Source organism: Canis lupus, chromosome 8 (assembly GCF_003254725.2).
Source record: "Canis lupus dingo isolate Sandy chromosome 8, ASM325472v2, whole genome shotgun sequence".
In the NCBI taxonomy this organism is placed as follows: domain Eukaryota; kingdom Metazoa; phylum Chordata; class Mammalia; order Carnivora; family Canidae; genus Canis; species Canis lupus.
Window position 1 is genome coordinate 14,595,102 of NC_064250.1, and position 24,991 is coordinate 14,620,092.

The window sequence follows — 24,991 nt, forward strand, 5'->3', positions numbered from 1 at the left end:
GAATCTCTCTTTTAAGAAAACTTAAGGAGAACCTGGATGGTTCTGGTGGTTGAACACCTGACTTTTGGTTTTGGCTTAGGTCATGATCTTATGGATCATGAGATCAAGACCTGTGTTGGGCTCCATGCTCATCAAAGGAGCTTGAGATTCTCTCCCACTGCCCTTCCCCCCACTTGCACTATTCCTCTTTCTCTCTAAAACAAACAAATAAATATTAAAAAAAAAAAAAGAGAGAGAGAGAGGGAGAGAGAGAAAACTTGAAATGAGGCATTTAGCAAGTAAAGTAGCCCAGGGAAGGTGCACATAATCTCATTTAGAAAATTGTGAAAATCTTTGGACTGAGATTTTTTTTTTTTGAAAGATTTATTTATTTATTTTAGAGATAGAGAGAGCAAGCAAGGGGTGAGACAGAGGGCAAGGGAGAGAGAATCCTCAAGCAGACTCCCTGCTGAACGCAGTGCTCCACACAGGGCTTGATCCCAGGACCCCAAAATCATGACCTGAGCAGAAATCAAGAGTTGGTACTTAACTGATTGAACCACCCACATGCCGCTAGACTGAGATTTTTAAAAATTGAATTATAAGTGACATATAATATTATATTAGCTTCAGGTATATAGTGTAATGATTCAGTATTTGTATATATTGCAAAATGATTACCACAATAAGCCTAGTTAATTCTATCACCATATATAGTAACAGAACTTTTTTCTTGTTTTGAGAATTTTTAAGATCTACTGTTAGCAACTTTCATATTTGCAATACAGTATGGACTGAGATTTTATTTATTATTTATTTATTTATTTATTTATGATTTTATTTATTTATGATTTTATTTATTTATTCATGAGAGACACACAGAGAGAGGCAGAGACATAGGCAGAAGGAGAAGCAGGTTCCCCGTGGGGAACCTGGTGGGGTCTTGATCCCAGAACCCCAGGATCACTCCCTGAGCCGAAGCTCAACCACTGAGCCACCCAGGCATCCCTGGACTGAGATTTTTAAAGAAGATATCGGGGAGAATGAGACATTCTAGAATACTCAATAGACTTTTTTTTTCCCAAAAAAAGAAGAGAAGGTAATAAGCAAACTATGGACTGGTGGTCTTATTTTCAAGTTAGACTGAATCATTGAGAAGGTGGTTTGTGAATCCTTGCAAAAGTCATTATCTCTGGCCAATGAAGTAAGGCAAGAAAAAGATATAAAAATTGAAAGACTGGAAGGGAAGTGACAGAAAACTTAAGACAATTAACAGACACTTAAATCTATAAAAGAGGTTGCCATATAGATCACCAAAGGCAACAACAAAAATATCAACAGAGTTCTTCTATACTTGCACTAACCAAAAATATAATGAGACATATGATGCCTTGCATTATAGCAACAAAACCTGAAGTATCTATCTAGAAATTGACCCAAGAAAATGTGGAAAATACTTAGAGAAAAATGTTAAAATTCTTTTAAAAGACACAAACTTTTGTCTAATGTTATCATAGGTTTTCGAGAAGAATTTGAAACATGGCAGCCACTGAAGAAATATTCATCGAATGAATGAATGAATTAGAATAAAGATGCCAATCTCATCAATGGGGAAGTTAAAATTGTAGAGCACTCAGTTATTTTATTTTGTTTTTTCAGTGCAGATCAGATATGGGGGTGGGGAACCTGTAAGGAAAAGAGGGGATTGGAAATGTGGTACAAGGAAGAACATCAAGAAAAGTAAAAATAAAATAGTTGGCATGCAGGTTACTGATGATGATAGGGTGCCATACAATCAATAATAGGTATCTGAGAGCCAGGAGGGGCAAAAAGACATGCCATGAAATTTTTTATTATTAAGAGTTAGCAAGTGATGATATAAAGCTGGAACCTATGGTTGATGTTCTTGATGGTCATCACCATCCAAGCAGAGCTCCATAAACCTTTTGATGTGTTGACTTGAGCAAAGCAAAATGAGATAAGCACAAGGGGAAAGTCCTATTCTTAGGTCCATAAACTTAATGGCAAAAACACAGCATAAAGAGAAGTGCCTTAACAATATCACATGTGAAAAAGATTTAAAAGCTAATTTTATTTATTTATTTTTTTTAAGATTTTATTTATTCATTCATGAGAGACACAGAAAGAAAGGCAGAGACACAGGCTCCATGCAAGGAGCCTGATGTGAGACTCGATCCCAGGAATTCGGGATCATGCCCTGAGCCAAAGGCAGATGCTCAACCACTGAGCCACCCAGGCATCCCATAAAAGCTAATTTTAAACTCAGTATGGATTCACAGGATAATATAACTGATCTTTCTCTCCTCAAACTAAAGAAAAACAATCTATTTTAAAACTGCTTTAATAAAGTAACCAAGAAAAAAAAATAAAGTAACCAAGTGTAATCATACAAACTGACAACTTCCAACTCTAAGCCCAGTCTTCTGCCATCAGTACTGATCTCCTACAGCATATTAGATTTAGTAGGTATATTAGCTCTTTCTTCAAACCCTGCTGTTCTCTTAGTATTTTCTAAGGGAGGGCCTATCTGGGTGTGAACACTATTACCAATGAAGTCACTTATGGCCTAAACTAGGGAGTCGACTCATTATTTAGGTCTTTCTCTGATCTTCACATAAAGTTGGTTTTCCAAGTTCTAGTCACTTAAGCCCCTGTTCATCTCTCTGTCAATTGCTACTGTTTTAGTTTAGGACTAATTATCTCTACTTGACTGTCAAATAGTTTCCTAATTTGTCTGTCTCCAGGTTTGCATGGTTGTCTACACCATTTCTCGAGTATGCATTCAAAACACAAGTGTAGGGGTGTCTGGGTGGCTCAGTGGTTGAGTGTCTGCCTTCGACCAGGTCATGATCCTGGGATCCTGGAATCGAGTGCCGCATTGGGCTCCCTGCAGGGAGCCTACTTCTCTTTCCGCCTGTGTCTCTGCCTCTCTCTCTGTGTTTCTCATGAATAAATAAATTAAAATCTTAAAACAAAACAAAACCACAAAACACAAGTGCGGTCATGTTGTTTCCCAACTCTAAACCCTTCAGTAGACCTTCATCCAGTCTTCTTGTTGTCCATGTGCCATATCTATAAGAATGTTTGGAGTGGCACCTGGGAGGCTTAGTCAGTTGAGAGCCTAACTCTGATTTCACTCTGGTCATGATCAAGGTCGTGAGATTGAGCCCCAAATCAGACTCTGTTCTCCACTCAGTCTCCTTATCCCTCTCCTTCTGTTCCTCTTCTTTCTGTCGCTCAAGTAAATAAATAAAATCTTTTTTTAAAAAAAAGAATGCTTGAAGCATGCATATTCAACATAAATGTGTAAAAGTAAGTATATAATGTAAATATTATTTATTTCACAGATCATAAAACATACACAAAACAAACTCAAAAGGATGAGATCCAATAGGAATTTAAATCATTTAAAATATCATTTGTTAATAGAACAAAAATAACTAACCTATTTTAGCAGTGTGCTTAAATGTGTTTCATTATTTTTTTTTTTTTTTAAACTTGGCTTGGGATGCCTGGGTGGCTCAGCAGTTGAGCGCGTCTGCCTTTGGCTCAGTGCGTGATCCCTATCCGGGGATCAAGTCCCACATTGGGCTCTCTGTGAGGAGCCTGCTTCTCCCTCTGCCTATATTTCTGCCTCTCTCTCTCTCTCTGTCTTTCATGAATAAATAAATAAAATCTTTTAAAAACTTGGCTTAGCATTTTTTTGAGATAGTCATTTGAAGTTCAGTTTATTTTGATGTTTGCTTTTGATTGCTGCAGTGGTTAAGCACAGGATACTTCAAAAACAAATAGAAGTGCATCACTGGCAATAACTAAAATACAATTTTTATCTTTCAGTCCCACTCATCAATTATTCACATCTCTTTCTTTCTGAAATTTGGGTAATATATTTTTATCTTCCATAATTTCAATTAGTTGTTATTGTGAGCTAACTAAAAGGTGTTATATTTCATTATTTTTTTAACCAAAAAACCCCTTGAAACCTTTTATTTACAAAATTTTAGAACAAGTTAGAGAATTGAATTTTCATGCCTTTTTTAAAAAAGATTTTTATTTGAGAGAGAGAGAGAGAGTGCAAGCATAAACAGGGGGTGGGGTCGAGGCAGAGGGAGAAGCAGACTCTCTGCTGAGCAGGGAGCCCAACATGGGGACCATGGGATCCTGACTTGAGCCGAAGGCAGATGCTTAACCAACTGAGCTACCCAGGTGCCCCAATTTTCATGCTTTTAAATGTGCAGACATGAGAACAACGCTTTCCTTTTCATTGCTTTTGGTAATGAAGTCACACAATAATGGAAATATTGCCATTTCAAGTATGCTCTGTTCATGTTTCTTTTGAAAAACAGTTGCTTTTTCATTCACTGTTAAACTGTCACCTTTATTCTGAAATGGCAGATTGTTTATTAATTAAAGACTTGATTTTTTAGAGCAGTTTTAGGTTTACAACAAAATTGATAAGAAGGCACAGAGATTCTCCATATATCTACTGCTTCCACACACATTTCCTCCATTAGCAATATCACTCATCAGAATGGTAGACTTTCTACCAAAGATGAACCTGCACTGACAAGTTATAATTGCCCCAAATCCATAGTTTACCTTAGAGTTTATTCTTGATATTGTACCATCTATAGGTTTGGACAAATATGTATTAACATATATCCATCATTATCTCATCATACAGACTATTTCACTGCCCTAGAAATCTGTACTTTGCCTGTTCATCTTCTCCCATCCCCACCCCGACAACTGATCTTTTTACTGTCTCCATAGTTTTGCATTTTCCAGAATGTCTTATAGTTGGAGTCATACAGTATATACCCTTTTCAGATTGGCTTCTTTCACTTACTCATATGAATTTAAGTTTCCTCCATGTCTTTTCATGACTTGATAGCTCATTTCTTTTTAGTGCTGAATAATATTTTATTGTCTGGATGTACCACAGTTTATTTGTCCATTCACCTACTGAGGGACATCTTGGCTGCTTCGAAGTTTTGGCACTTATCAACTAAGCTGATATAAATATCCCTGGGAAGATTTTTGTGTGGACATAAATTTTTGACTTCTTTGGGTACATACCAAAAAGGGTGATTACTGGATCATATGGTGAGAGTATGTTTTGTTTTGTTTTGTAAGAAACCACCAAATTATCTTCCAAAGTGGCTGTATCACTTTGCATTTTCACCAGCAATCAACAAGAATCCTTGTTACCCCACATTCTCTTCAGCATTTGGTATTGTCAGTGTTCCCGATTGGGCCATTCTAAGGGGGTAGAGTGATACCTCAGTGTTGTTCTAATTTGCATTACTCTGATAAAATGTTTTGGGGAGAATCTTTTCATATGCTTATTTGCTATCTATGTCTTTGGTGATGTGCAGGCTCAGACTTTTGGTCCATTTTTCAATTGAGTTACTTGTTTTCTTCCTGTTGAGTTTTAAGAGTTCTTTGTATATATTGAATAACAGTACTTCATCAGATGATGTCTTTTGCAAATATTTTCTCCTAGTCTTCTAATTCTCTTGATACTGTCTTTTGCAGAACAGAGGTTTTGCCTTTTAATAAGGTCCAGCTTATCAATTGTTTCTTTCAAGGATCATGTCTTTGGTTTTGTATCTTAAAAGACATCACCATGCCCAAGATCATCTAGGGTTTCTCTTACATTATCTTCTAGAGTTTTATAGTTTTACATTTTACATTTGAGTTTATGATGCATTTTGAGTTCATTTTTGTGAAAAATGTAAGATATGTGCCTAGATGAATTGTTTTGCATATAGATGTCTACGTGTTCCAGCATCATGTGTTGAAAAGACTATATTTACTTTATTGTGCTGCCTTTGCACCTTTCAAATTCAAAGAGCTGTGACTGTATTTATGAGAGTCTGTTTCTGGACTCTTTATCCTGTCCATTGATCTATTTGTTTATTTTTTCGCCCAAACCAAATCTTTATTTTCCTCCTTCACTACTGTGTTGGCTATTTGAGGTCTTTTGCATCTCCATAAATACTTTAGAATCAGTTTGTTGCTATTCATGAAATAACTTGCTAACATTTTTTTAAAGAAGATTTATTTATTCATGAAAGACAGAGAGAGAGAGAGAGAGAGAGGCAGAGGCAGAGACACAGGCAGAGGGAGAAGCAGGCTCCTTGCAGGAGTTGGATGTGAGACTCCATCCCAGATCCCGGGATCACGTCCTGAAGCTGTAGGCAGACCTCAACCGCAGAATCACCCAGGCGTCCCAACTTGCTAACATTTTGATTGATGTTTGTTTGTTTGTTTGTTTGTTTGTTTATTTTTTTAATTATTTATTTATTCATGATAGACATAGAGAGAGAGGCAGCGACACAGGCAGAAGGAGAAGCAGACTCCATGCCGGGAGCCCGATGTGGGACTCGATTCGGGGAGTCCAGGACTGCACCCTAGACCAAAGGCAGGCGCCAAACCGCTGAGCCACCCAGGGATCCCTGATGTTTATTTATTTTAAAAAGTCCACCTGGTAGGTTGTATGATAATGGAAAATTATTCTCAGCATAGGAAAAGTGAGCAAATTTTGGACATCTGTTTGTAAAAGGAAAATGTACAACTCATCTTTATATATGAAAGTTCTTTTTCAGTTCTTTGCTGTGACATAACAAATCTCTGTAATACCTCAGATTTTCATGATAATTTTTTACCTCATTGATAGGTGATATTGAAGTATTATAAAGATGTGGACTGCATTTTAAAGGCTTTGTTTTTATAAAATTAATGCCATCAACAAAATAAAATGTTCATCTGCTTCACCATTTTTGCACCTAAATTTGCCTATATAATGTAGTTAATAATTTACTATGGTGCTAAATTTGTCACTTAACCCTAGAGCCTTTTTTCTCTCTCTCTTCGGCCAACTTTCTCTTTTTACACAGTATTTCTCTGACAGAGTGTTTTCAAAAGATGTCAATACTAATGAAAATGTATACTCTTTAGTACATTTTACTTTATTGGCTCACAAAAAAAAGTTCATATATTTCATTATTGAGAGTGTAACAAATATCAAGAAGAAACATATTAGAAACACATAGTTTTATTCTCAGATGTTTAGCAAATGTCTAATACTCATTTCTTCATTTAGCTTTGTTTTCCATTTATTTATCTGATGCATTTTAATCAGTCACTGTCTTAGGTTAGGTTCCCAAAGAAGCAGATCTTGAAAGAAGGAGTTGAGTGTAAGTTTATTTGGGAAAAGCAGATCCCTGAAAGCATGGATAAGGGATGGCAGGAGTGAGAAAAGGAAGAGAATGATCCAGTAAAGGAGATATCACCAAGCAGGTTCCTGCTATGGGCCACTAGGGCTCACTCCCGCTGGAGAGCTCAGGAGCTAGCACAGCATTTTTCTGAGTTGTCCCAATTGAGGCACAGATAAGAGCTATTGAGCACTTCTGGCTTACCTATTTGTGGATCTAGAGAGCCCTCAGATGGAGGGCTACCATGTATTAAGATGCAGTCTCCAAGGCTTAGGGACAAGGTACACAAAAGGTATGTAAGCATTAACAGATGGCCTTCCAAATGCTTTGGACCATGTTTCCTAAGAAAGAACAAGTATTTTTAACCAAAGTTATTACTGTTAAGTAAAAGTCTTGCAAAAGAAACTATTAATCTTTACCAAATCTAGAAAAAATTTGTAAGGTCTTCATATTTTAGATGTAAATCCATACCTTAAATAGTCTTTATCGTATGTATATACATGTATATACATATATATGTCAGTGATTTAACAGATTTGAATGTATTGTTAGTATTTTTACCTGACAAAGAGATTATACCATGAGTAGAAGGATTAATTCTGCGCTTTTCTTAACTCTTATTTTGCTTACCCTGTTAGTGTTATCTTCAGTTGGAGTTCCTTTGAAGAGATATTAAGTCACTTGTCTATTTTATAAGTGTTATTTACTTAAAAGTAGATAATATAATCCATACATATACTTAACTAGGCACCATAAAATGCAGGGTTTTTGATAAAAGTAAAATGAATAACAGGATGATGGCCAATTGTCCAGCCTTCCATTTTGTAGAATTCCCATTTTTCCTTCAAGATGGTTTGCTTACTGTGTATGACATGTGACAGTTTGATATTCAAACCTATTGAGTTTGCTAGTGTCAATTCAAATGAAATATTAGTAAAGCTTTACATTTTCCTAATTCTTGGGGTAAAAATCAAATAAAATAGAAAATCTCATATTTTACTCTAATGGATCATTTTGTGCATTTCCTGTGGTATGTACACCCCAGCTTAAAGACCACTAGACTATAGGACAAAGTTTAGATGCCTTAGCTTGACATAAACAGTCCTCCACCATTTGGCCCTTGCCTACTTCTCTAACCTAAGATATTGCTTTGTCTTGTCTTATGCCCTGCATTTCAGTTATAATGAACTTTTTGGAGTTTCCTGAATTTATCATGCTTAATCATAACGTCAGAGCTTTTGTTTATACTATTGCTTCTTCCCAGAACACTCTTTCTCTTTGAACTACCTGGCAAAACCTTCTCTCTGAAATTTTTCTGGCTCTTTCCCACTCCCCAGGGAGCGCTGGAAACATACTTTTTGGAACACTACTATATTGTCAACCTTAGCTTTCAGCCCTTTTGTTGAACCTGTTTGCTAACATTCTTGGCTCTTCCCATAGATAGATATCATCTCCCTGCAATCAAAGATGTTGTCTAGTTTATCTTATGTCTTCAGCATATAGCTTCAAACAGGCACACAATCATGCTTGTTGAATTAACTATGGGAGCATAGTCCTATTGTACACTGTCTTGGTTGGCCAGGAGAGAAAATTGTGTTTATCTCAGGGTGCCTCTTGAAGAAGGTCCTGGAAACCTGATGTGTAGTCAGAGGAAAAGAATCCAAACAATGTTATGAGAGCAACTGCAGCCTGGGACCAATGTATAGAATAACAGGGAAGAGGGATTTGGTTTTAATATAAGGAAGAATTATTTAACAATTAGAGCTGCTTAAACACAGGATGAATGGCTTTGGGGGTATGGTGAGGTGGTTGTTGTTGTTGTTGTTGTTGTTGTTTTGCCAGTGGAGATGTTGAAATAAAGCCTGAATGGATAACCTTCTTGAGCAGATGAACAAGTGCTTAAAGCATCTGGAGTGATCATGGTGAGTGGAGGAGAATTTAGCTAATCTTTCGATTGTAAACAATCAAGCTGAGATTTGAAATCATTTGATAAGTCTAGTAATAAGTTTAAACTTTAATAGATATTGCTTTTAAAAAAAGCAGTAATGCTATTTTAAGTAAACAATTCCTCTGTAATTCACGGTCTCTGGATCTGGATGAGACACAACTGGAATTCTGCTTTGCCTTCCTATAAGCCAGGCTAAGCAAATCTTTGCACATTTGTTAATGCTGTTATTTTTCTTTGTGAATACACTCACAGACATTTAACTTACTTCTTCTTTTCACCAGAGAAGTAGGATACCTTCACTCCATCTAACCACGGATTTAAAATTTATAGTCTGAGGGTCCATAACAAAATGATAGTGTCTCTTGAGTACTGGAGAAGCAGCAGGTATCTTGACCTTCTACATATGCAGGGCTTCCCGAGACAGAATTTTAAAATAAAACATTGAATCAATGAAACTTAATTCAGGAAATACATAATAAACATATCACAGGTATAAATAACACTGTTGATTGTATAAACTAATCTAATTTAAATACCTTTAAAAGGCATGAGTCTTATAATATAGAAACTGAGGTTCAGTGAGGTTGAAGGCACTTGGCTAAGTGCTGTACAACTAATTGGTTTCAAAATCTAGACCACAGTCTATTACATCTAATTCTACTTCCATGGGTTTCTCTGTTTTATTACACTTCCTCAAAAGTATAGCAGGTGGTCCTGACCATGACGAACTTTTGGAATTTTATGAAGAGATAAGACATATCCATAAAACAATTAGAGAACAACAAAAGTAAAATCAAGTGCAAGAAGTGTGTTACAGCTAAAGAGGAACTTGGAAGGTCAGTAAGGTGAGAAATCACAGGCTAACAGATATGGACATTTTTATTAAGAGCAACTTTGAAAATAGCTCTGAAAGATAATTAGGTTTACAAAATTTTTCTTTGGTTCCCAAAGTGCATGTTCGCTTTGTCCACATTCACCCGTGCCTTTCCTTCTCTTTTATTTCTTTTTAGTTTTACTACTTTCTATCATACTGACCAATAGGACACAAGCATCTAATTGCAGCAAATTCTTATACATTCCAAGTGACCCCCACAAAACCAGGTTGCCATGGTAACTAAACAAAAAGGGACTAGAAAACAGAAGCAAAGTATTTACTTAATGTCTGATGGGCTTTCTGCACGATTTTCATTGGACCTGTTGCTGGCTTTCTTTTAGATTTGGGTGCCAGGCACTGCTTATTTTTTAAGCTGTTAAAAGATTAAAAACTTTATTAGGGCCTTTCATATAGAAAATGGAGTGAAGTCACAACAATAATTTTTTAAATACATAAATCTTATTTAGAAATGTTTTTAACCCAGAAGCTTGCAACTCTTGCCAATGGAATTCAAGAGAACAGAAGGGCCATTTGATGATAGTAAAGAGTCTTTTAAGAATGTTACAAAAAAGGGAGGAAATAGCAGATTTAAAATAATTTTGTTAAAGATCTTGTTAAAAATAATTTTGTTAAAGATTTTGTTAAAGACTTTGCCATATCAATAAAGTGTACACTAACCAGTTGGCATAGATACTTCATTGCTAATTATTTTATGTATAAAGTCTTTAATTAGTAGACTATATAATTAGTACAATCTACTGTGTTCTAGCTAGTTTTAGCCTTTTAGTGAAGAAAGATTTTGACAATGAAACACAAAGCCATTTAGGCTCATAAAATATGCCTAACATTTTTTTGAATTGGGGAATAAGACCCACTCCCTTCATCCCTACTATTGTCTTGGTACCCCTTTGAAGTGCAAAAACATTAGAACTTCAAAGGCAGTCCAGGAAGATGGCATCTATAGCTTATGACAAGCTCTGAAGGTGTAGACACATACACTGCATGTCACTAGTTGGTAGGTTTGCTTGGGATCTTGGCACAACTGACTCTTCATTTAAACAAAGATAACTGAAATCTGCATATAATAAATAACTTCATCTGACACTTGCTCTTAAGAATCACACATATATTTTGCAAAGAAGCGATTCTACAACATCAATGACATTTGTAGGATTAGAAAACAAAGGTGTTTGGAAGCTTAGTTAGGAGGGAAAAAAGTTATTCCATAAAGGCATAGGTCTTCTATGGAGTGTTGCTGCTCTGTGATACAGGTCCACCCACTTGCATATACAGAATTAGCTGTATTGTACTAAAATGCTTTTTTTTTTTCATCTTTCTATGTTAATTTTCTTTAGCCACTGAGCATGGGATTCTTGGAGCAAGATTTTCCTTCAATGAAAGGACTTGTCTCTTAGGAATAGAGTCAATACAATGCCAAGCTGATTCTACTCTGGGGTCACGAGGTAAGAAAATATAATGTAATTTTTTTCCATATAAAGCCACTTGTTTGTAGCAACAATGACAAAATACTAGGATAATGTTCATTATGTATGTCTGTATTAATACTTCAAATGTGATTTATCCTGTTTTTGTACTTTGGGGTGTCTATCTAATCATTCTTTTTTCTGAATTGGGCAGGCTGTTTATGTGGAAGATGTTAATGTGGCCTTCACCAGTATCATTGCTACCTTTGTAGCTATACAGGAAGATTAGAACCAATGTGATGGCTAATTCCTATATGAAATATTTCTGTGTTGTAACTCAATTCAGTCATTCTTTGGAAAGGAGGTGGTAGGTTTGAGTGAAATTTTGGAGTTAGGATCCAATAAGAACACACATCATTGAGTTCCATCCTAAAGGTTAGTTGAAACAGATTTTGCTCTGAGGGCAGGGTTGGTAGGTATATTCCCATCCTAAAATTCCTGCATATGATTTCCAGTACATGTACAGAAAAGGCCAGGCTTTAAGGGCCTGAAGTCAACATCAAAAGAATTCTGTGAAGTGTTCTTTACTGAGGTTAGGGAGATTAGGGGTGTAACTTGGTCCTTTGTCTATCTCCAGAGAAAAAATGTAGGCTGGAAAAAGGAAAGTGGTTTTTCTAAATTCTTTCTGATTTGTCCCACAGCAGCATTTAAATACTTCGGTTTCTGACCTATGAAATGATTGATACTGACTTTCCCTTGTTTAACTAGGATTTATTCATTGTTCCATTGCTGTCTAGTGAGCAAAATGCTAATGACTTTTCTGAGATATAGTCTTAATTAATAGTCTCAATTATCTGAAACATTGATTTGAAGTCTTCAATAAGTGGCCTAAGGATAATTTAAAAAATTACTCCCCTCCTCCAAACAACATCCCCCACCATCCCCATTCTCCCCCACACCCCACCACTTCCACAGCAGCCTTTCCTTGAGTGCATCAAGGATCTAGTAAAACAACATCAGCTGCTTTCCATTTTTTTTTTTTTATTTGTTAGCCAGAGTCTCGTGAGGCTCCTTATTAATTCCCTTAAGTATCCAAAGGAATACCTCTCTTTCTTTGGCTTCCTCTCTCCCACAGGGCCCATTATCTCTATTAGCTGGCCTTAGAAGAAGGGACATCCATGACATGGCATAACTTCTCTGAAGTCAAGGATGCCTTCAAAAGCAAAGTTTAGGTGGCTGGGGGGGAGGAAATTGGGGAAGGGCACAACAGGAAGGGGGGAAGAAATTGAAAACAAAGGGACAGCTGGGGATTGGCCTATTCTTTCTGGGCATTCTGTGGAGCCTCTTCAGAGGCAGTGAAGAGAGTAAACTCTAGAGGCATCTTTAAAAAAAAAATGCTGTTTAAGTTTCTGACTTCTTTTTATTTTTTAAGATTTACTTATTTATTTGAGTGAGAGAGAGACACAGAGAGAGAGAGAGAGAGAGAGAAGGGTGGGGTAGGGAGGGTCAGAGGGAGAGAGAGAGAATCCCAAGAAGTCACCCCACTGAGAGTGGAGCCCTGACTCAGAGCTTGATCTCACAATCTCACAATCCCAAGATCATGACTGAGCCACCCAGGTGCCCCTAAGTTTCTCCCTTTTTAAGCTGATCTACACAAGTAATAAAGATGAGAGAAATAATGCAAGTCAGGTGGCAGGTATGAACCTAATCTAGTTTTAACTCAGGTTTGTTGTGGTTTTGAGGGTACCATTGCATTCTCTGGAAATAGACCAGAGGAACCAAAGTGGATGAGTTCTGACATCTCATGGTTGCAGTTTCCTGGAGCAAGATCTAGATACCCTCAAATGCTATTGTAGTTAAAGGAGCATGGGCTTTATAGATATCAGCCCCAGCAAGAAGCCATAGATTTTTTAAAAACTTAAGTTTACACCTTAAACAGTGTTGGGTGAAGTACGACTAAGAAGGAAGGAAATTATGGAGAGAGAAGACAGGAAATTTTTTTCTTGATTGAGTTATTTGAATTTCATTTTTCAAAAATTAGCCGGTAGTTTCTCTTAATAGCATGTCATGCAAATATTTAGTTTATCTTAAGGAATTGAGGGCAAAATTCCACTTCTGAGGAATAAAAGATTGAGGATCAATGAACTTTAAAAAAATTAACTATTAAAAAAATAACTTTTTCTGAGTACAAAAACAATCCATGTCTATTATAAGAAATAAGGGAAAAGAAATGAATTCCACATTACATAAAAATTATAATAATTTGCAAAACCTTCTTTAGTTGCTTACTAGCACTGGAAGATGAGGGACAGGTGGAGAGAAACCTTTTACGTGGCTGCAAAGGAAAAAGAGAAAAAGATTTTTATGCTAGTGGTTCTGTGACACCTGTTACCTTTTCTGTAGTGCCCAAGAACCACTGTCCCTGAATCTTATCATCAGGCCCTTAATATATGAGAACAGCAAAATTGTGTGGGAATCAATTTGGGGCTGCAGTCCTAAAAGAAGTCTCCTCTAGGACAGCTGTCCAGCGCCAGCTGCTGGCTTGGTAACCAAATATAAGGCCCTGGGAAAACCTCTACGCAAAGATTAGATAGACAATGTGGGCCCCAGAGAGTTCCCCCCACAAAAACCATCCCTCTTTAACATGGATCAAAATGAGTTCTCAGGGCCTCCTCTGTAGTTGGGAGATCCCCAAGGTTTGCATTCTGGAATATTTAAGGATCACTTCCATGTGGGTTGAATTCCATTTTGTGTATGAGTGTGCATCTTGTGCTTTGGCCTTTATCCCTCAACAAAATTAGAGTTTTCCAGAATTAGCTGAGATGGTGAGATAGCCCTATAGTCTCTGGCATATTGGTATTTTTGATTCAAGAGTAGAAAAATGTTTTTGAGGAAGCTGAAGAAATAAAATTGCTTTTGTATATGTTGACTTGTAGTGAGTGGGCAAACAAATTGTTGACTGTTCCAGGGAGGCTGAAGTTGTCACGATCGTGGCCTCACTCTGCAGGCTGTCACCATGATTTAAGGATTAGGGATACGGGATGCAGTGGTACTGGTTCATTTCGGTGGCAAGTTTGAGTGATAGTAGGATTATAATTTTGGGCTATTCTTCTAGGTTGATGTGTGGGAATACTGTATATTTGTGAATAATTCAGAAATCCAGGGGTCTTAAGTGAAATTAAAAATAATTATGAAAAGCCTGACTTGTTGGTTGCTTTTATGTTTCTACTCAGATATATTTAGAAGGAAAAATGAGAGTTGTACTATCCTTTTCTTTTCCCTTTCATTTGCCCTGATTAGGGGAGGAGGAGCTGCAGAATTGGTTTAGTCATCATACCTTCATAATTTTGTTGCAGTTCAAGATGTTCTCTTGTGAGAGTTAGCAACACGGGGCTGTAATGTGACATCTGTTTCACATAATCAAAATATTCTTTTTCTGAGCTAAAATGCCTTTTTAATGCTTTGGGGATGACCCTTGAGACAATGCTTTATCTGCTTCTGTATGGTCTATGAGAAAATAAAAGGGCTTTAAGAAAGCTTTTCAACAGGAGATGTAAACCTCAGAACAATTGGAAACGAACAATGTCCATATCCTTTCCCACCTAGAATGTCTTATGTGAGCTTGCCCCAGAACCAGAGGGAGAGGAGGTGTATCTGCACATTTATCTGCAGGTTGGAAGCTGGAGAGAGGATTGAGTTGCAGGTGAACTCTGTACGGTGATTTCGTATTGAAGTGGCTGCCTTTGTGCCACCTGTTGCTGGCATGATTGGAGCATTAGCCCCGGCTCAGCCTCTGCACCATTGATAACTCTGCTTAACGTCACCCCGGGGGAGGCTTTATTGGAAGCCCAGTCACTTTGCCTCGGCAATGGTGTACATTGGCGCCCCATTCAACCCTTTTTTCTGACATTAGCCCATTTGAATGGGCCACCAGTGAAGCCATTCAGTGAGAACATGCCACCGGGGTTTCTGGGTGGCCTCAGGCTGAGCTGAGAATTCTCGTTAATGGACTGCCAGACTTAGCCTATTGAGGTACATGAACTCAGTGACCAAAGAAAAGTGAGACAAAGATGTCCCTCACAGGAACATGTAGGTCAGAAGTGGACAAAAGCAGACATGGACCAGTCAGAGCTATTTGATTACTGAGCTGAAAAGGGAACACGGATCCCCGTGGGGGGGCAGCGCAGCTGATTTGACAGATCTCTCAGAAATGCCCGCACACTCTGAGAGCAAGGCATTTACCAGAATTGCAGGTGGTGTGTGAAGTTATTTTAAAGATGTTTTTTCCTTCCACTTGTCTTTGTGGTAATTTACTATTTGGTAGTACTTAGAAAAGGCCCCCAATAACTAGAAAGAAAAGAAAGGGTCACCAAATTGAACTGGAAAAAGCATTCTAAAAAGGGAAAGGTGATCACGGGCAACATTCCCCATACCACTGGTGCTGAGTTAGTGTCAAGCTCTTACGGGACCAGAAAATGTGCTTTGGGAACCAGAACTTTTACATGGACAGGATTATAACTCTAATCTATTAGCATAATTTCCAAACCTTTTACTCTAAGATAGAAGATAAAAAAATACAGGTTTTTGAAGCTTTGCAAAAACATAAAGGAAAAGAACAACTTTAAAAAGATTAAGGAATCATTTGGATCAACATGTTCAATAACAGCATGCTTAATTATGATTGACCCCACATTGTTGCTTCATGCCATGTAAGTTTCTGTAGGAGGAACATTGGTCCCTCAAACTTAAATATGTGAATATGCAAATATCTAGAGATATAATATTCAGATGCACATGAAATTTGAAAAGTGTTCTGTAATTTTTCAAAGTGGCATTTTATTTATTTGTTTATTAAAGAGTGTATTTATTTATTTATTTGAGAGAGAGAGCACAAGGAGGGAGACAAGGGGGAGAGGGAGAAGCAGGCTCCCCACTGAGCAGGGAGCCTGATGTGGGGCTTGATTCCAGGACCCTGGGATCATGACACGAGCCACAGGCAGACGCTTAATGGACTGAGCCACCCCGGTGCCCCCCCAAATAGCATTTTAATAACTGTATGAACAATTCATAACAAATCAAGCCTACTTGCTAAAAACTTGATTTAAAATTTTACAACCTCTTGAGATAGCAATATATGTTAAAATGTTTCAAATTTTGGTTTTATAAGATTTTGGGAACCTAAAAATGCCTGTAATCCTGTTCTATAAGAGGAGCTGAGAAGAAAGTATGTTTTTTATTGTCATATATCATGCAACTATTTTTGTGAGGAATGTATTCAAATTTAAAAGTGTGATAGAAGAAAAAGAGTTACGTCTTAACAAAGAGTCATATCCATTTGTATTGAAACAGGATTTTATGAGGGAGACCACTCCAGGGTCCATTTTAGTCTACTGTATCCACAGTGTGATTGAGACCCACAAAGATCTGGTGGATTGCCAAAGGCCCACCTAGTACCTGGACTTAAAAGTAACACTTTATCTCATGTTTTATCTAGAATTGTTTCATTAGAGTAGGAATCAGTCTTTTTTTTTTTTTTTTTTTTTTTAAGGGCTTAGAATCTTTAAATTTAGGAGATGTCCTACCTTGTGTTGAGTTTACTAAGGGTAAAATTGATTTACACTCCATCTATCTGTCTATATTTGTTGCAATACTTTGATTAAATGTTTCAACATTTTAAAGCTCTAGTAAAAGACAACAAGAATAATGTCAAAGTTTTGACTTCCCTGAAAAAAAAAACCCAACCCTTTGAAACCATTCAGCTTTTCTCATTTTAACATTTAAAAAGTCAATTCCCAGGGCACCTGGGTGTCTCAGGTCAGTTAAGCATCAGCCTCTAGGTTTCAGCTCAGATCATGATCTCATGGGTTGTGGGATGGAGTCCCACAGCAGGCTGCCTGCTCAGTGGGGAGTCTGCTCGAAGATTCTCTCCCTCTACCCTTGCCCCCACTCATGTGCATGCTCTCTCTCTCTCTTTCTAAAATAAATCTAAAAAAAAATCAATGTCCTTTCCACCCTCATAAGAAATCTTTAGCTTTCTTTTGTTATATCCTGACTAGTCTACTTCTAATATTCCTCCTTTAGCACACTTAAACTATGTGGTAGAACAATTTTATCTATTTGTGTTATTTGGAGCAACTTGCCTTTGGAAATTTCAGTGTGAGTCCTCAGCTGCTTTCTAGTGAAGGGTCCAGAATATGCCACCCCCAGATATGTCCCTTTGGCATAAGGATTATTTTGAGCTGAAGGCAATGAAGAAAGGCATAGGAAGAGTTCTCTGTCAGGATCCCTGGGTGGCTCAGCGGTTAAGCAACTGCCTTCTGGCTCAGGGCATGATCCTGGGGTCCCGGTATCAAGTCCCACATCAGGCTTCCTGCATGGAGCCTGCTTCTCCCTCTGCCTGCGTCTTTGCCTCTCTCTCTCTCTGTGTCTATCATGAATAAATAAATAAAATCTTTAAAAAAAAAAAAAGGAAAATTTCTCTGTCCTCCCCATTTCTGACCCTAAAAGCAGGGCAGAAATTTCATTTGTAAAGACGTTCCCACATCCTTGTACCAGGAGGACCAGAGAGAGCACAAAGATGAATCTGCCTGACAGACCATACTGAACAGCCGCCTTCCCTCAATTTACCACTCCTGGGAGCTCTGGCCCCCTTTCCTGTGTCTAGCCATTTCTCCACAGTTCATCACTCTTGGTTAAAGTGATATATAAGCCTCCCCTAATCCCAGTCTAACCACTGCTTTTGGTTTTCACTTCTTTTCTGTGATGCCCCCATGCATGATGTTATTATTAAGATCAATATACCTTGTGTGCCTTTTTCCCGTGAATGTCTTTTACCTGTTTAATTTCAAGGATTCCATGTTTTGAATCTGAGAAAGCAGAGGAAAAGTTTTTTCTTCCTTACACTAAGTAATCACTAAATTCTCCCCTTTTGCTCCAGTAAGGCTTATTGTATTGCTTTTTCTCCTTTGGTTTCCAACTCTCTAGCATATTGTTTTTCAATGATGTCTTACCCAACATTTTATTTTAAAGATTTTATTTATTTATTTGAGAGAGTCAGAGCATGAGTGGGGTGGAGGGAGGAGCAGAAGGAGAGGGAGAAGCCCAATGATGTGGGGCTTGGGGCTCGACCCCAGGACCCTACTGAGCCACCCAGGCATCCCCTCAATATGGATTTTTACTCTCATTTGCATTATTCTTTTCAGTTTAAAATTTAAAGTCTCAAATGCCTCACCGTTAGTTAGAAATGACTTGGCAATGAGTGGAACAGTCCCACTTTAACATCATCTTTTTACTAACTTGGAGGAGATGTCTTAGATTTAGTTAGAAGAAATGGCAATTTGTAAAATTTGAAGAAGCTATTTTTTCTAGAAGTAATTACTCTTTGGGTTCTTTTTTTTTTTTTTAAAGATTTTATTTATTTATTCATGAGAGACACAGGGAGAGAAAGAAGCAGAGGGAGAAGCAGGCTCCATGCAAGGAGCCCGACATGGGACTCGATCCTGGGGCTCCAGGATCACACCCTGGGCCGAAGGTAGGCACCAACCCACTGAGCCACCCCAGGGATCCCCTCTTTGGGTTCTTTTTTAAAGGACAGTGGCTTTAAATATCTAAACTTTGTTTGAAGGCACTGTCAAAACAAAATTGGGATAAATCAGTCCATTACTATCTGCTGAAATTGCAAAGCTTTCTCATACACAAATTAATGGAAACAGGAGTTAATTTGGATTTCCATCCATTTATTTTATTTTTCCACCCGTGAAACTACTGGGTTTATTACTATATTAATAATATAATAGCAGTTTCCATTTAGCCAGTGAAACTATGTATGAGGGAACAGTGTTAAGCATTTGACATACCTTCTTTTATTGAATCCTCATAACAACCCTATGAATTAAGCACTTTATTATCTCTGTCTGACAGATGGGAAAACTTGAACATTGAGAGGTTAAGTGATTTGTCTAGGGTGACCTGGCTGTTAGTGGGGAATTGGACAGTTTTTGGAAGTAGTCTAGTCCTGGTTCCTTTGAAGAAACAAGAGCCTCATTAGTAATTATATCTTACTGTGCACTGTGAGTGCCCTTTCTTTTTATATTTTATTGATGACAAATGGTGCCTTCCCAGCGGTTCAAGATCTCTAAGGGCACAGACAAGGGCAGGAAATGAAACCTAGATACCTCAGACTACCAGGGTTGCAGCCAACACTCATGACCAGAGGGGCTATCGTGGTTGAAGGACTGTAGGACATGCTCAGCATTCCAACCAGTGCCTGGGTGTATTTTTATGAGGAACTTGTTTTTCAACATTGGCAGCTGGCCAGATAGATGTGCTAAAATGCCCATATTCTCAATATTCTTATTATGCTTGCTGATTCTGATTTCCCTTCCTACATATCTCCATTTCTTTTATCATTCAAATGGTCTATCTTCTGATTTGGTTTCTCTAGGGCACAAATGAAAATATTTTCTGATTGTGAAATCCAAATTATCAAACAATGCACTATAACCATTACGTTTCAGTTGTTCAGGAGATTATTGTGCTGTGAAAATTTCACCCAAACTTCTGGTTTACTCACCTTTATAGTTTTCACCAACTGAAGAAAGAGCAGCAGGTGTAATTACCCATTTTGATAAATTGAAGCACAAATCCATCACATTTTATATTAACAACAGATGAGGTTCAAGACTCACTATCCCAAAATAATTACTTTGGCATATTGAATATTTTAAGCTGAAGGAACTTTAGAAACAGCATGTGCAGGAAGGAACTTTCTGACTTTCCCCCTTAAGCAGGTCATAAAACCTTCATGTGAGAGGTGATTTTCCTATACCTAGAGAAAAGGAGCATCCTTATCTCTAAGGATGAAGGGACACAGAAGAATTTGAATGAACAGACATTTGCTAAGCTTCCCCTAGTTTACTACACTTCCCCCATGCCTTTTGTCCCATCATATTTTCCCACAATTTTTGCTCTTTATCAAACCTAATATAAAAATTCTCAGATTTAATTATTTTTGGGAGTCTTCACTTCCTTTTGAAGGCTCCTGTGTCATGAAAAATGTATATTAAATAAATTTGTATGCTTTTCTCTCGTTAATCTGTCTCTTGTTAGAGCAGTCCCAGAAGAATAGAGGAAAAAGATATTTTTCCTCCCCTATACAACCTACATGAAAGTGTTATAAATGATCTGAGATTGCTTAAGAAATAAGAGGACAAGCTGATCATAGGAGAAAGCTGACATGTTAAAATACACTCCTACCTACCTCTGGAACTTCAGATTACTCCAAAGTAGGTGGAGAGTTGGCAGGAATAGCTGGTGCCATTTCACTAAGGAGAAACACAAAACATAAACTTTTTTACAATCACCTTGGGAATTTAAAAAAATATTGAGGTCTAAGTCCCACTCGAGACCAATGAAATAAAAATACCTAGGGGTGGTATCCAAGCATCAGATTTTTTTAAAAGCTCTCCAGGTGATTCTAATGTGTATTCGGGATGGAGAAGCACTGATCTTACATAGTATACAGATGAAATATTATTATATTTAACCATGTATAACTAGGCTCTTTAGGAGATACAGAAATTAGGGTTAAGCCATGATCCCTCCCCTTAAGGAAATTTTAATTGGGTTGAAGACAATCTTGCCACAAAAATGGTCACAAGCAATATAATGCAGTCACTCAATGTTAGTAAATGAGGTCATAGTATCAATAAAGAGTGCTTACCAGAGTGTGTAGCCTGTAATGGAAGCTAAGTAACCTCCAAATCCTATCCTCATTCCACCATGTAATATTATTATGTAATAATAATAGCACCTTCTTGTGTGCCAGACATTTTTCATAAACCTCATTAAATCTTCTCAACTGCTTATCAGTTAGACACTTGTATTTCACTGCAGAAACCTAAAACTTGGAAATGTTATTTGCCTAAGCTCTGGGAGAGGCTTTGAATGAGGTCTGGTGCACCAACATCCATCCTCTCTAACCTTTAAGCTACATTGTTTGGTCTTGGTAGGCGCATGGTCAGTAGTTAGCATGAGCTGCATGCCGTAAAATGTTAAACATTTTAATATTCGTTACATTTCTTATTTTTTAAAGTTGTATATTTTGAAAAATTGCAAATCACAGTAAAATTGAAAGAATAATACATTAAATGCTGTCTATCTTTTATCTACATTAATCAATTATTAACATCTTACTGTATCTGCTTTATTTTGCTTTCTGTTTATTTATAGGCATATCTCATTTTATTGTGCTTCACTTTATTGTACTTCTCAGATATTGTGCTTTTTTACAAACTGAAGTTTTGTGGCAACCCTGTATTGACCAAATCTGTTGGCCCATTTTCCCAACAGCATTTGCTCACTTTGTGTCTTTGTGTCACATTTTGGTGATTCTCACAATGTTTCAAACTTTTTCATCTTTATTATGATTATTATGGTAATCTGTGATCAGTAATTGCACTTGCCAAAAGCCCAGATGATGGTTAGCAATTTTAGCAATAAAGTATTTTTTGATTGAGATACATACTTTTTTTAGACATAATGCTATTACACTTAATAGACTACTTAGTATAACTTTTATATGCACTGGGAAACCAAACAATTCTTTTGTCTTGCTTTTCATTGATATTGCTTTATCAGGGTGATCTGGAAGCAAACTTGCAGTGTGTTAGTACGGGTGTGCCTTTACATATGTATATACGTATCTTTTGTTGTTGTTCTCCTCCAACCATTTAAAAGGAAGTTGCAGACATTGTGCTAATTCACCCATGAATAATGCTTCAGCATGAACTGCCTGAGGATAGGGACAATCTCCCATATAACCACTAGGCTATTCACACCCAAGAAAATTAACACTGATTCAATTTTGTCATCAAACGTACAGCCCCATTTAAAAATTTTCCAGTTATGGGGTGCCTGGGTGGTTCAGTCCTTTAAATGTTCAACTCTTAGTCTCAGCTCAGGTCTTGATCTCACAGTCCTGAGTTCATGCCCTGTGTTGGGCTCCACTCCCAGTGTGGAGCCTACTTAAAAAAACAAAAACAAAAACAAAAACTCCAGTTATACCCAATAGGTCTATTTAGTTGCTTTTGTTGAAGTTTATTAGTTTCATTTGGTTGTGATGTTTAGAGATTTTTTAGACTGTAAGTAGTCTCTCCTGTTTCTGACACTGACTCTATTTTGAAGATCTAGATCTGGTGCTTTGCAAATGTCTCCTTTTCTGGGATTTATCTCATTGTTTTCTCATGATTGGATTCAGGTTAAACATCTTGGCAAGAATACTGGGTAGGTGATGTGTATTTCTTATTGGATCCAGCAAGAGGCACATATGCAGTTGTCCCATTATTGATGGTGTGAAGTTTGATCACTTGGTTATCGTGGTGATGGCATGTCTAATTTCTCCATTGTAAAGTTAACCTGTGTGGACATATTTTTAAACCTGTGGTTTTAGCATCCATTAGTGATTCTTAAATAGTGGGTTAAGAAATGGTGATTTTTTTCAGTTCTGTCATTTTTAAAAATATCTATTAGCTGTTGTATTAGTTGGCTCAGGCTATCATAACAAAATACCTCCGACTGGGTGGCTTAAACAGTATAAAATATGTATTTTCTCACAATTTTGGAGGCTAGAAGTCCAATATCAAAGTATCATCAGGATTGGATTTTGGCGAGGCCTCTTCCTGGCTTGTGGACACCTGTCTTCTTAATGTCCTCACATGGCCTCTACTCTGTGGTGTGTGGAAAGAGAACTCTTTGGTGTTTCTTCCTTTTCATATAAAGACACCAGTTCTATAGGATTACAACCCTACCCTATGATCTCATTTAACCTTAATTTTATCTCTCTCAAGGCCCTATCTCCAAATATAGTCACATTGGGAGTTAGGGCTTCAGCATATGAATTTTGGGTGGGACATAATTTATTCCATAACAGTTGGTATTCTTCTGTGAAGTAGAGCTTTTTCCTCTTTTATTTTTCCCTTTCTGTCCTCTTCTCTCCCCCACTTATTCTTTTTGAGTTTCACTATGGACTCATGGATTTATTTTTCACTCAATATATTATTTCTGTCATTTATTTTGATGCTCAAAATGGGATGTGGCTTCAAACTAGCACCAATATTCTTTTGACATGACTCTGTTGGTGTTTAAGCATTTCCTTGCTTCCTTGAACAAGATGTTCAAGGAGACTTTGTATTTTCCCTATCTTAACCATTTCTGTATTCAGTCATTTCTCCAAGGAAACTTGGTTTCTTTTAGTGGGAGATGACACTGTCTGGGTGATCATTATTACTAGCAATGATTACCTTGTAACTCCGTTATTTTTAATACAATTCTCTATACTATAGCTATAGAAATTGTACCAATAAAGACTTTTAAATTAGAGACTAACTCTTCAAGAGTACAATCAGGCATTTAATAAACCTTTGAAAAGCTTTCAAGTGCCTTGGAACATAACATATATCTAGTAAATATTGATGAATGAATGAATGAATGAATGAATCAATGGCCTTGAATTATGCAGTTTGCTTGGTCTGCTAGGAGGGTCTTCTAACTCAAGTGAATTTGCCCAGGCTTAGTGAGTAGAGGAGATTGGGATTCATTCTTATATTTTATCTACGTTTTTAGCCTGTAGCTTATTGAGAAAAATCCAGATTCCCATGTCCTGACTCTCTATAAACTCTTATGACTGTTTTCCCAGGAAACGATTCTATGGATCTTCTCACTTCTCATCTGTGGTTCTCAGTGCATCCCTTCAGATTTCTAGGGGATGAAATAACTTATCTTGAAAAGAATACTTGAAAAGAAATATTTTTCCTGGTTTTACAAAATAGCTAGCTAAGGAGTATTTTTTTTCATAGATAAAGAGAATCCAGTTAAAATGAAGCTAGGAATACAGATTTCAAAGCTCTTAAGACTCTCGTATATTTAATATCTATTCTGAGGAACAAGGATTCAGCCACAACCACTCTTTGAGGATCTATTTACTGTCAAAGTGTAATTGGATTTTGATATAGCAGTTCATTTTGGTGGGGGTGAGGATGGGAAGGTGATTACAAAGTAACAAACAAAATGTAAGTGATGGTACCTTTGAATTTTTTTTTCTTTTCCTGCTCCTGGATCTTTATAGATACTGGGAATAAACCCCCTTATCCCCCACCAGTGGTCTTAGAAAACAAGGCATACACTTCAACTACTTCTGCTGTGAATAATCCATTGAAGCCCAACAGTATTATGCTAGATTCATCAGTGTTCACACAAAGGTCATATCCTTACATATCTCTTTGAATTTGTGGGACGCATATGGTGTACCACTTCTATAGAAGAAATATTTTCATTTTAGAATTCAACTTTTGTAACCTTTGGCAACATGTAGTATCAATGGCTCTTTGTTGTTCAAAAAAAAAGTAAAACTGTAAGCTATCCCCAAGGATATGCAGGGTGTTGCTATAGCAACAGAATCTGCCTCCCAGCACCACAAGAGAAGCTATGAATAAAAGATGGTGTTCTAAGGACAACAGAATAGAAGAGG

The 24,991-nt window shown here is 37.2% G+C and overlaps 1 long non-coding RNA gene across 3 annotated transcripts; it reads right to left on the minus strand.

Moving 5' to 3' along the window:
* Positions 1-7,071: 7,071 nt before the first annotated feature.
* On the minus strand, positions 7,072-24,877 carry LOC112657723 (uncharacterized). Of its 3 annotated transcripts, none has more exons than XR_003135252.3 (7): positions 24,548-24,877; positions 20,726-20,789; positions 14,804-14,973; positions 13,756-13,801; positions 10,324-10,415; positions 9,434-9,579; positions 7,072-7,561 (listed from the first exon to the last, which is right to left on the minus strand). It is a non-coding gene; the product is annotated as an uncharacterized LOC112657723 (long non-coding RNA). The 3 variants fall into 3 exon arrangements; XR_004817981.2 differs by having other exon boundaries at positions 13,739-13,801; XR_003135253.3 differs by having other exon boundaries at positions 24,736-24,870.
* Positions 24,878-24,991: the final 114 nt, after the last annotated feature.